The 9,880-nt window shown below is 45.3% G+C and overlaps 1 long non-coding RNA gene across 1 annotated transcript; it reads right to left on the bottom strand.

Annotated features, from left to right (window-relative positions):
• Positions 1-3,828: 3,828 nt before the first annotated feature.
• LOC111092457 lies at positions 3,829-8,405 on the bottom strand. Its single transcript, XR_005378289.1, has 3 exons — positions 8,268-8,405; positions 4,998-5,078; positions 3,829-4,649 (listed from the first exon to the last, which is right to left on the bottom strand). It is a non-coding gene; the product is annotated as an uncharacterized LOC111092457 (long non-coding RNA).
• Between the last annotated feature and the right edge of the window lie 1,475 nt (positions 8,406-9,880).

Genomic DNA, 9,880 nt, shown 5'->3' with positions numbered 1-9,880 from the left:
TAGAAAAACTCCCCATGGAGAGTTTTATTATTCTTGTTAATTTTTAAAAATGTTTTTAATTGCTGCAAAAAACATAACATAAAATTTACCATCAAAACAATTTTTAATGTACCTTTATTAGTGTGGAGTACATGCACACTGTTGTGCAACAGATCTTTAAAATTTTTTCATCTTGCAAAACCCAAACTGTATCCCCACTAAACACTAACTCCCCATTCTCCACTCCTCCCCAGGCCATCGAACAACCATTCTACTCTCTGTGTCCATGAATCTGACTACTCAAGGGACCTCTTATAAGTAGCATCATTCAATATTTGTCCTTCTGTAGCTGCTTGTTTTACTTAGCATCAGGTTGCAGCATGTGACAGGACTTCCTTCCTTTTTATGGCTGAAGATGATTCCCTTGTATGGGTAGACCACATGTTTATCCATTCATGTTTTGATGGAGCTCCATCCCTTTGATAGAATCCCAATTCCCCTCCAAATCCCTGCACAGTGGTCTTCTTCTCCAAGGCCTTGCCCTGGTTCACCTCCCCCCCGCCCCAACCTGGACTCCCTCTTCACTGCTTTCTTTCTGTTCCTCAGAAGACACCAAATTTGTCCCTGCCTTAGGGCCTTTTTATGTGCTTTCTCCCTCCTCTGTCACTAATGTTCTTTCCTGTATCTTTCATTTCAAATGTCACCTCCTCACTGAGGCCTGATTACTCATTGAAGTAGAGACCCCATCTCTGTCACATTCTACTGTGCTGCTGGCTTGGACGTTCCTTCATCACGTGAATCATGACCTGCCTCCACCTGCCTCTCAATTCCAGTGTCTGCTATCCTTGTGCCCCTGCTAGAAGTAAGTTCCACGAGGGGTGGAGGCTTATTTAACTGACTCACCGCTGTGTGCCCAGGCCCAGCTAGCCGCTGGTGGGTGCTTATTAAATATCTCTCTAGTGAATTTACTTATTTACTTATTATGTATTTTCCCTGTGTTACTGCTTTGGGGTAGGAGGGACTTAAAACACATAACAGTAGTGGAGATGGTGGTTATCTTTGTTTCATTTTTGAGCTGAAGTTGTCTTTCAGATGATCTACCATTATGTCTCATGTGGTGTTTTAAATGATATTTAAGCATTTTAAGGAAAGAATTCTTAGAACAGTTTTGTTAGGGATTTATGACGAACCTCAGCATCTATTTGCAAAGTTATTCTTTATTCATCTATGCAAGGAGAGCATGAGCATGAGCCTGAGACCCTCTGGATCAGAGACCCTTGCTCTAAAGTAAAGCAGTGACTGGTGTGTCACTCTGTTAAACGGCTTTAATTGCTTTGTGTAAGAGGAGTCACCCTTGCATGAAATGACTGTCTAAAATTATTTTGATATTAATCAGAACAATTAAAACCAACAATATCTTTGACTGAAAACCGTGGCTGTGTAAAGACTACGCTGTTTGGAGCTGCCAAACGATGGCATTTCATGTGTTCGGCCTTTTGGTTTACGTTCCTGTGCTCAGAGCTGCTCATAATTGATCACAGGCGGAATATATTTTGGGGGCTATTAGCCATTTACTTCCTCTACCTGAAATTGTCTTTGCAAGTTCTTCGCTTTGTATACTGGGATCTGAGCATTTTTCTTTTTTAAGTTCAGTCAACATATAGTACATCATTAGTTTCAGAGGTAGAGTTCAGTGACTCATCAGTTGCATACGACACCCAGTGCTCATCCCATCATGTGCCCTCCTTCATGCCCGTCACCCAGTGACCCCTTCCCCCCACCCACCTACCCCCCTCCAGCGACCCTCAGTTTGTTAACCAAGAGTTAAGAGTCTTTCATGGTTTGTCTTCCTCTCTGATTTTTTCCCATTCAGTTCCCCCTCCTTCCCCTATGATCCTCTGCACTATTTCTTATATTCTGCTTATGAGTGAAACCATATGATAATTGTCTTTCTCTGATTAACTTATTTCTTTCAGTATAATACTCTCCAGTTCCATCCACGTCAATGTAAATGGTAAATAGTCATCCTTTCTGGGTGGTAGTCCACTGTAATATAGACCACATCTTTATCCATTCATCTGTTGAAGGACATCTTGGCTACACATTTTAAATATATATGCTTTTGACTCTGACAAGGTAAACACTAGCATTCCTGTGTATGAATTTATTTCAGTTTCTTGAATTGAAGCCATGACAATGGAGAGAGAGGTTAGATGAGATAGAGATAGAGATAGATAGAGATAGAGATAGAGATAGAGATAGAGATAGAGATAATTTCACATAGGCCCAGATTATATCGAACAGGTAACCTGATTTAGCTGTTTTCTAAATTAAGCTATTTTCTAAATTAAGCTAATAAGGTAAATGTTGGAAAACAAAACCTATGCATTCTTAAATGAGTAAAGATATTATATATGTTCACAAATAATCCACGTTGAAACCCCGGCTCACTATGAAAAGTGAGCAAAGAAAAATAATAGAAAGAGGATAAAATTGTCCAACATAACTATAGACTCCAAAAGGTGGACCTTGATTTGGGGGAAATCAGAAAGTGCCCAGCAGCACCCACCCTGACCCCTGGTGTTGTATCAACCGTGTCTCCAGACTCTGCCAAAGGCCCCTAGGTCAGAGTAACCCCAGGGAGAACCATGGGGTGAGAGAGCAGCGTTCCACAGCCACTAGCCACCTGCATGGCTGGTGAGCGCAAACCACAACCGCACCGTCAAGCTCCAGCCCCGTGTGAGTGGATAAGCTTCAGAATCCGAAATGGAATATTCCTCAGCCATTGGAAGCGACAAATACCCACCATTTGCTTTGACGTGGATGGATCTGGAGGGTATTATGCTGAGTGAAATAAGTCAATCAGAGAAGGACAAACATTATATGGGCTCATTCACTTGGGGAATATAAAAAATAGTGAAAGGGAATAAAGGGGAAAGGAGAAAAAATGAGTAGGAAATATCAGAGAGGGAGACAGAACATGAGAGACTCCTAACTCTGGGAAACGAACTAGGGGTGGTGGAAAGGGAGGTGGGCGGGGGGTTGGGGTGACTGGGTGACGGGCACTGAGGGGGGCACTTGATGGGATGAGCACTGGGTATTATGCTATATGTTGGCAAATTCAACTCCAATAAAAAGAAATTTTTTAAAAAATAAAATAAAATTTGATAAAAGATTATATCTGACAAAAAAATAAAAAAATAAAAAAGAATCCAAAAAGGCATGGGAGGCTGAAGCTTGCAGCTGTACCTGGGGCACCCGTATCGCCCAGGAGGAAACCGATGGCCTGCTAGAACTGGTGGCCAAGGGGGGCTTGAGTATCACCACGACAGCAATGGCAGGGATGGTTAGGAATGCCACCGGGACGTGAGCACGCTGGGCCCAGCAGTGGCTGGAAGCTACAGTCCTCCTCCCACCTCAAGGAAGCAGCTTCCTGAACCTGGATTGTCATGCGGTGAGGCTGCAGGCCTCAGGCAGCCACCTGGCTCGCCAGTGGTGAGGACCACCCTGCAGACACTGTCCCCTCCCTCCTTCCCGGTCTCCTGCTGTCCCTCCATCGGGGCCACAGGAAGCCCAGAGGCAGAAAGCATGTGAACACAATCCATACTGGGCTTCGTTCTGGAGTCCTTTCCCCAAATTACTTACAAGCCAGCATCGTTTATTCTTCTCCTTGAATGGAAAGCTTATTTGTTATGTATTGAATTCTAACATGTAATAATCATATTTGTTTATTCTGCTCTGCAGCTGTAGCTTGTCTTTTGAAAAACAGATTCCTCATTATCACAATCATCTGCTTTTCAGTGTGGTTTAACATCCACTGGAGCTTGCAGGGCTCATTTTGTTGGCCAAACTATTATTTCCCCATGTTGTGTCTTAAAGGACTAATAGGCAAAAGCCTTCTGATCGCCGTGGGCAGAGTGCCTGGCCCTTGCTAGGAATTTAGTAGATTTTAACACTTGGCGAGGAGGTTTGCCCTACCTGGCTTTCCTTTTCATTAAAAGAAATTTTCTTTTTCTTTAGAATTGCCCCTCTGCATGTTTGCTGGGATGATTTATTTCATCCTGAGCATATACCTCATTAGTCTTCTGTTTTTCAGGCCAGAACTTCCGACAGTAGCCAAAGCTTTGCCTCTAAGTCGCATTTGACCAATGCTGCTTTATTACGAACTGATGTTTTGCCCAAGCGCACGCCACTTGTTCAGTGCAAATGCTTTGTTTTTAATGAGGAAAATTTAGACTTAATATCTGCAAGGAAAAGTAAGAGTTGGGTATCTGACATCACTCCTAATCCTCTGGGATGCTGGAAATGCGCAACATCTGGGTACAATGAACAATAATAAGGACCTAATAATGTTTCCATTGCTCAGCATCTCTTAATAACCTGTCTACAGATTTTCCAAATGCCCTATGCAAATAATCACAATAAAGTTTCAAAACCACAGGCATCATTAGCTTGTATATCCTGAGAATGATTTTGCCGAGCCAAATAGGGACATGCACACATGGTATAAAATTCCTGGCCGAGAGAAACATCTATCACAGCACATGGGGAAATGCTTAATGAGTTACACAAAAACAAAATGTCCAGACTCCTGAAGATTTGATTTGTGTTGCATCTTGATGCAGGTACCGAGGATGGAAGGGTCGGGATGATTAAACTCCAACTAGAGCCTGTGGAACAGTGCAAAAAATTTCAGCATTCAGTTTGGCTTTTTTTTTCTTTCTTAACTTTAAATACATTTGGGTTTTGCATTGCTCTTAAATGTACTAAATAACACTCACAAGAGTCCTACCAATGCAGCCGTAAGACAAGACCATAATTTATTGGGGAAATTGACCAAAACAAAAATACATTTCTGGAAAAGGTGAAGAATGACTTTACCTTTCTCTTTCCCTTTTGCTGAGCAGTTCTGTGTACTTGGCTCAGGCAGGAAAAACATGCATTGATGAATTAGGTGTTACGAGCACCCCCTGCCATGTTAGGATGGAGGACCTGTTGGCATACTTTCCCCTAATTACCTGTCATTTTCTCTCTCTCCTTGGGAATGTCAGGGAGCTGTCCAGAAAAATAATTGCTTCACGCAGTGGGCGGGTCAAGACCTTTTGGAAGAAAGAATAAAATATCACATTCAAATATCTGTCTTGCAAACTCTCATATTTTGTACTTCCCACAATTCCACTGTGTAAACGAGTGATATGTGTGGGTCAGTCTGTGTATTACCTTTCGAGGCGGTGAGTGTTCTGGGGATACAACGTAGAAATATATGGTCTCTTTCTCGAAGACATGTAAGGTAACGAAACCTTGCTAATTTAACATCATCCAGGAATATGAAGTAGTATTTGTGCTTCTAGGTGAGTTAAAAAGTACAAATACACTGGCCTATTATTTCTGGGAAGATGTACCAATGCCAGATAATCTCATGTCTCACTCTCGAGACAGTGAGCTGTGTGTTTCCAAATCTAGGCCCCAGTCCCACTTTGTAGCATCAGTGTTTTCTGATAATTGGATGCAGGCACATTCTCGAAACAGATTAGAGAGCAGGTGTCCAGGTAATGCTGAACGACACCATGCTTATGCAAGGGGGGTAGAAACTTCTCGAGAACTGCAAGCTCAGGAAGGCTTCCACACAGTTAGAGAAGCAGGTAGGAGGAGACAGAGTCCTAGTGTCAGGCAGCCTCGACTTAGGCTCAGTTATGAAGTCCCCTGCCCTACACCACCCTGGTTTGATAGCAAGACCTGGAGGAGAGAGGACAGGTGGACAAGGGAACTCAGCACCCCTGCGAGCTCCCTGATGGCCTGATCTCATGTGCAGGCACAGCTGGTAATAGTGGGTTGCACCCCAGCATCTCAGGGCCTCTGACAGAGGCAGCTTCTCATCAGCAGATGCAGCTCCTGAGGGGGTCTGCTCCTGGGATCGTCTCCCCAGGCCTCCCCACCTGGAACCTGTGCACCCACATCAGTGCTGTGAAGACCTTCTCTGTGTCCCTGCTCCTGGGGTCAAAAAACCCCAAAGTACAGCTGTTTGCATTCTGGATTTTAAAGAGGAGCATCTAACTAGACACATGCTTGTGAAGATTTCAAATTCCAGAAGCACAGGTAACCTTCCAAAACAAAACAGAACGGGCCAGCATTTAGGCTTCTTGGCAGCATGAAATCACAGTCCTAGTGAGGCATCAGCTTCTGAGGTGTTTTTTTTTTTCTTTTTTCTTTCTTTTTTTTTAATGTTCTATTTATTTATTCATGAGAGGCACAGAGAGAGAGACAGAGACAGAGAGAGATAGAGATATAGGCAGAGAGAGAAGCAGGTTCCCTGCGGGGGAGCCTGATGCCTGATGCAGGACTCAGTCCCAGGACCCCAGGATCATGTCCTGAGCCAAAGGCAGATGTTTCAACCACTGAGCCATCCAGGTGCCCCTAGAGGAGATACCTTGAAAACTGAACAGTGATCAAAATATGGAAGGCCACAATGGCAAAGATATGACATAGAATAAATTGCACGAAAAGCAATGAGTTAGTAAGTAACCATTGATAACAAGATCATACAGTTTCATGCAAAAGTAAAAAAGAAAAAATCATACAAAAGAAATGGGGCTGTTATATAAAAATTACTTAATGCCAATAGTCTGCATCTCAGATTTCCAATGATTTCCCCAACATCTTGGAAGGGGGTCTGGACAGAAGAAAAAAAATTATTAGCATGCTACATGCTAATTCTTTTGTCATATGTGGAGGAGCTAGGGGATGCAGTCTAAAATGTTGATGGAAAAATTATATTATTATAATGACATATATGTATGCATTACATATATTACTTTAAACTTAAGTATTAAAATTGTTGGAGATAAGCAGAAAGTCTTAAAAAAAATCATAACAAGAAAAGAGTGAACATTGCTTAAGCAATATGGCCAAGAGTAGGGAGGGAAATAAATCAGAAGCATGAAGGAAACATAAAAAATAGAAATCCTAAACTAGGACGACAGACTTAAGACCAAGCAAACAGTTAATATGGCAAAATAAATGTGTTAAACTGTTGTATTAAAGGACAAACTCTCAGACTGTATCAAAACAAATGCAAACGTGTGCCTCCCTTCAAACTCTCTCTTTGAAACATGACTGTTTTAATGGAGAAGACAGATTCTTGGGGAAAGGATTTCCTGTCCTACAGGATGGAAGGAAAACCAGCAAGAAGACATCCATCCGTCTGTCCACCCTTCATTCGTTCACCCAGCTCGTGTCTCTAGAATGTCCACCGATGTTGAGGGTGGTTCTGGGGCATAGGATGGAGAATGAGACACCGCGATGTCCATCAGAGCTCGGGAAGGTGACATTCGGGAGGGGAGCACAGACATGGCCAAGGTGGGCCTCTTTGGCGGTGAAGGAAAGAGCAGAGCACAGGCTGGCTCTTGGGGGAAGACATCAGCTGGAAGCAGGTGGGGTCATTAGATCATGGGTCATCTGTATCTACATTTCATGTGGGAAAAATCAGATCAGATAAATAATACGTGCTCTTGCACTTGAAATGGACCCATTCTGTGCACATTTCAGTGCTTTTCTTTTTCAATTCTTAATACTATTTTTTTTTTTTTTGCCACGGGGGCTACCTCTCGGGGTGGACACTGGCCATCCCACACACCAGAGCTTGACCCTCCGTAGTCCCCTTCCAAGGGTGAAGCCTGGGAACTGGTTGAACACAAAGAAGCTCTGAGTTATACGTGTGAACTTTTCTTAGAGCAGAGGGAGTATAAAACGACCAGTGAAAGTCAGAATTCAAGAAATCCACCTGCACAGAGCAGAGAATTGAAATGTTGCACTGTCCCGAGTGGGGCTGGAAACGTGCAATTACTTTAAAGTATTTTTTATAACTGATCAGCCATTGTGTTAAGGTCTGAGGTTTCCCCTAGTTCGCTGAAGGTTTTTTTTAATAATTCTGCATATTTTCAGAACCAGGCAGGGGGAGCGTGAGGTGATCACAGCTTTCTATGTGGCTTCCATCTGTCCAAGGGGCTCGCATCTCTCCCTGTCAGGGCCTGTCTGGGTGGAGCCCCCAGAAGCAGACCCCACAATGAAGATGTGAGTGCAGGTTGCAAGCTTTGGAGGTGATCGTGAAAAGCAATGGCAAACGAGTCGGGAAAGGTTTCAGGCTGGGAGACCAGTGCCAGGTGCCCTCATTAATGAGCAGATCGTCCCCTCTGGGCATCTGGGGCTCATTCCCACTTTGTACTCTGGGACCCCGCAGAGAACAGGCTTCCAAGGGGTCTCCCCTGAGGGGTGGGGAGCTGGATGCCTACCTGCGTGGTTCCTTCCAGCTGGCAAAGTTCTGCTCCGGCCTGTTGACTCTCCAGCTTGGTCAGCCAAGCCTGGCTCTGCAGCCACGGAAAGCCCTGAAGCACACGGTCACAGGGACGTGCAGCAAGAAGCCATGGGCACGCCCATGAATGGAGTGTGCCAAGGTGACACCAGTGGACTCTAACAGTATCTACTGAAAGGTTGTCCCTCCGCTCTCCTCGGCTGCTCCTTTTTTCATTTCTTTGTGAGGCGGGTGCTGTGGGCCTGAGTCTGCTAAACCACTGTGGTCTCTGTTAGACTTTCCCTCCTTCTCCTCCTTCCTTCCCGCCTGCACATGTTTCTTGAGCACCCACTCTGTTTAGGCCTCGGCGATGACAGGTGGCTGGACATCTGTGTGTGCAGATCCTCCACGATGCTGTGCATAAGCATAAAATATGGTGGACCTGCAACTGCCTTCTCCCTCGGAAGCTGGAAGAAGGGATCCGTCCATCTATCCGCCTGTCTGTCCATTCATACACCCACCCACCCGCTCATTTATTCAAAAAACATTCATGGAGGGCCTAATGCGCGCTAGGCAGTGCCAGGCACTGGGGATACAGCAGTGACCAAAACGGGTAGCAATCTTGCCATCACAAGTGTTGCTTCCTTGTGAGGGGCACAGACAAAAGCAAGACAGAAAGGCAAGTTCTGCAGTACGTCAGTGGTGCTCACCTGGTACCGAAAGCCGGGGAGAGGGACAGGGATTGTGATGGGCAGCTGGCATCTTCACAAGAATGTTTGGGAGCTGTTCCTCAGAGAAGGCGACATTTGCATCCTCCCCACCCTGCCAAGGGGAGAGGAGGCTGGCCTTGAAGGTGCCCACAGGGGCCAGGAGCTGTGCCGGCCTGGCACATCCTAGAAAGATGAAAGCCGTGCAGCTGGGCCACGGTGAGCCAGAGGGTAAGGAGGAGCTGGGTTATGCAGGCATGGAAGCCACCGGTTGGGATGAGAAGCCCTGGAGGGGTTGGAGCTACCCAGTTCTGTGACCCCGCTTGGGTTTTAACAGGGTCACTCTGGTTGTTGTGTTTAGAGTAAATGAAAGGAGCGAGATTGTCCTAGGTGGCCGGGCTAGCAGGCAAGGGCGATACCCCAGGGGATGAGAGGAGTGCAGTACAGGGCTGCCCCTTACAGGCTGTGCCTGCACAACATGAGGGGGCGCCATTGCAGCAAACCTTGTTGGAGTGATGCAATGAGATCCCCCCTGGGTGGGCCAGGGGGTTAGCAGTGGATGGGGTGACAGGCTTTAGGATTCTGGACCTATCTGGAAGGTAAGGCTAACAGGCCTCGCCAACAAGGTCCCCTTCCTATTGGAAATGGGATCACCTTTTGTTGTCCCCCTCAGAGGGCCCCTCTCCAGAGAGCAGGTACTCTTTGATTCTCAGGAACCCTCAGAATGGCGCCGGGTGTTCCGCTGGTCTCGTCGTAGGTCATCAATCTCCCCAGAGCCTGCGGAAGACAAAGTGGAAAGTGAGCCCAGATACATCTCTGGAGACAAGGTGCCTATTAATAGAATGTCATATGTGGTCAATGACATCGTAGGGATTTGTGTTTTCTGAAGGGAAAAAAATATTTTGTC

This window comes from Canis lupus, chromosome 25 (genome assembly GCF_011100685.1).
Source record: "Canis lupus familiaris isolate Mischka breed German Shepherd chromosome 25, alternate assembly UU_Cfam_GSD_1.0, whole genome shotgun sequence".
NCBI lineage: Eukaryota > Metazoa > Chordata > Mammalia > Carnivora > Canidae > Canis > Canis lupus.
Note: the sequence above shows the minus strand (reverse complement) of the source record. Positions and strands in the feature narration are given on the sequence as shown.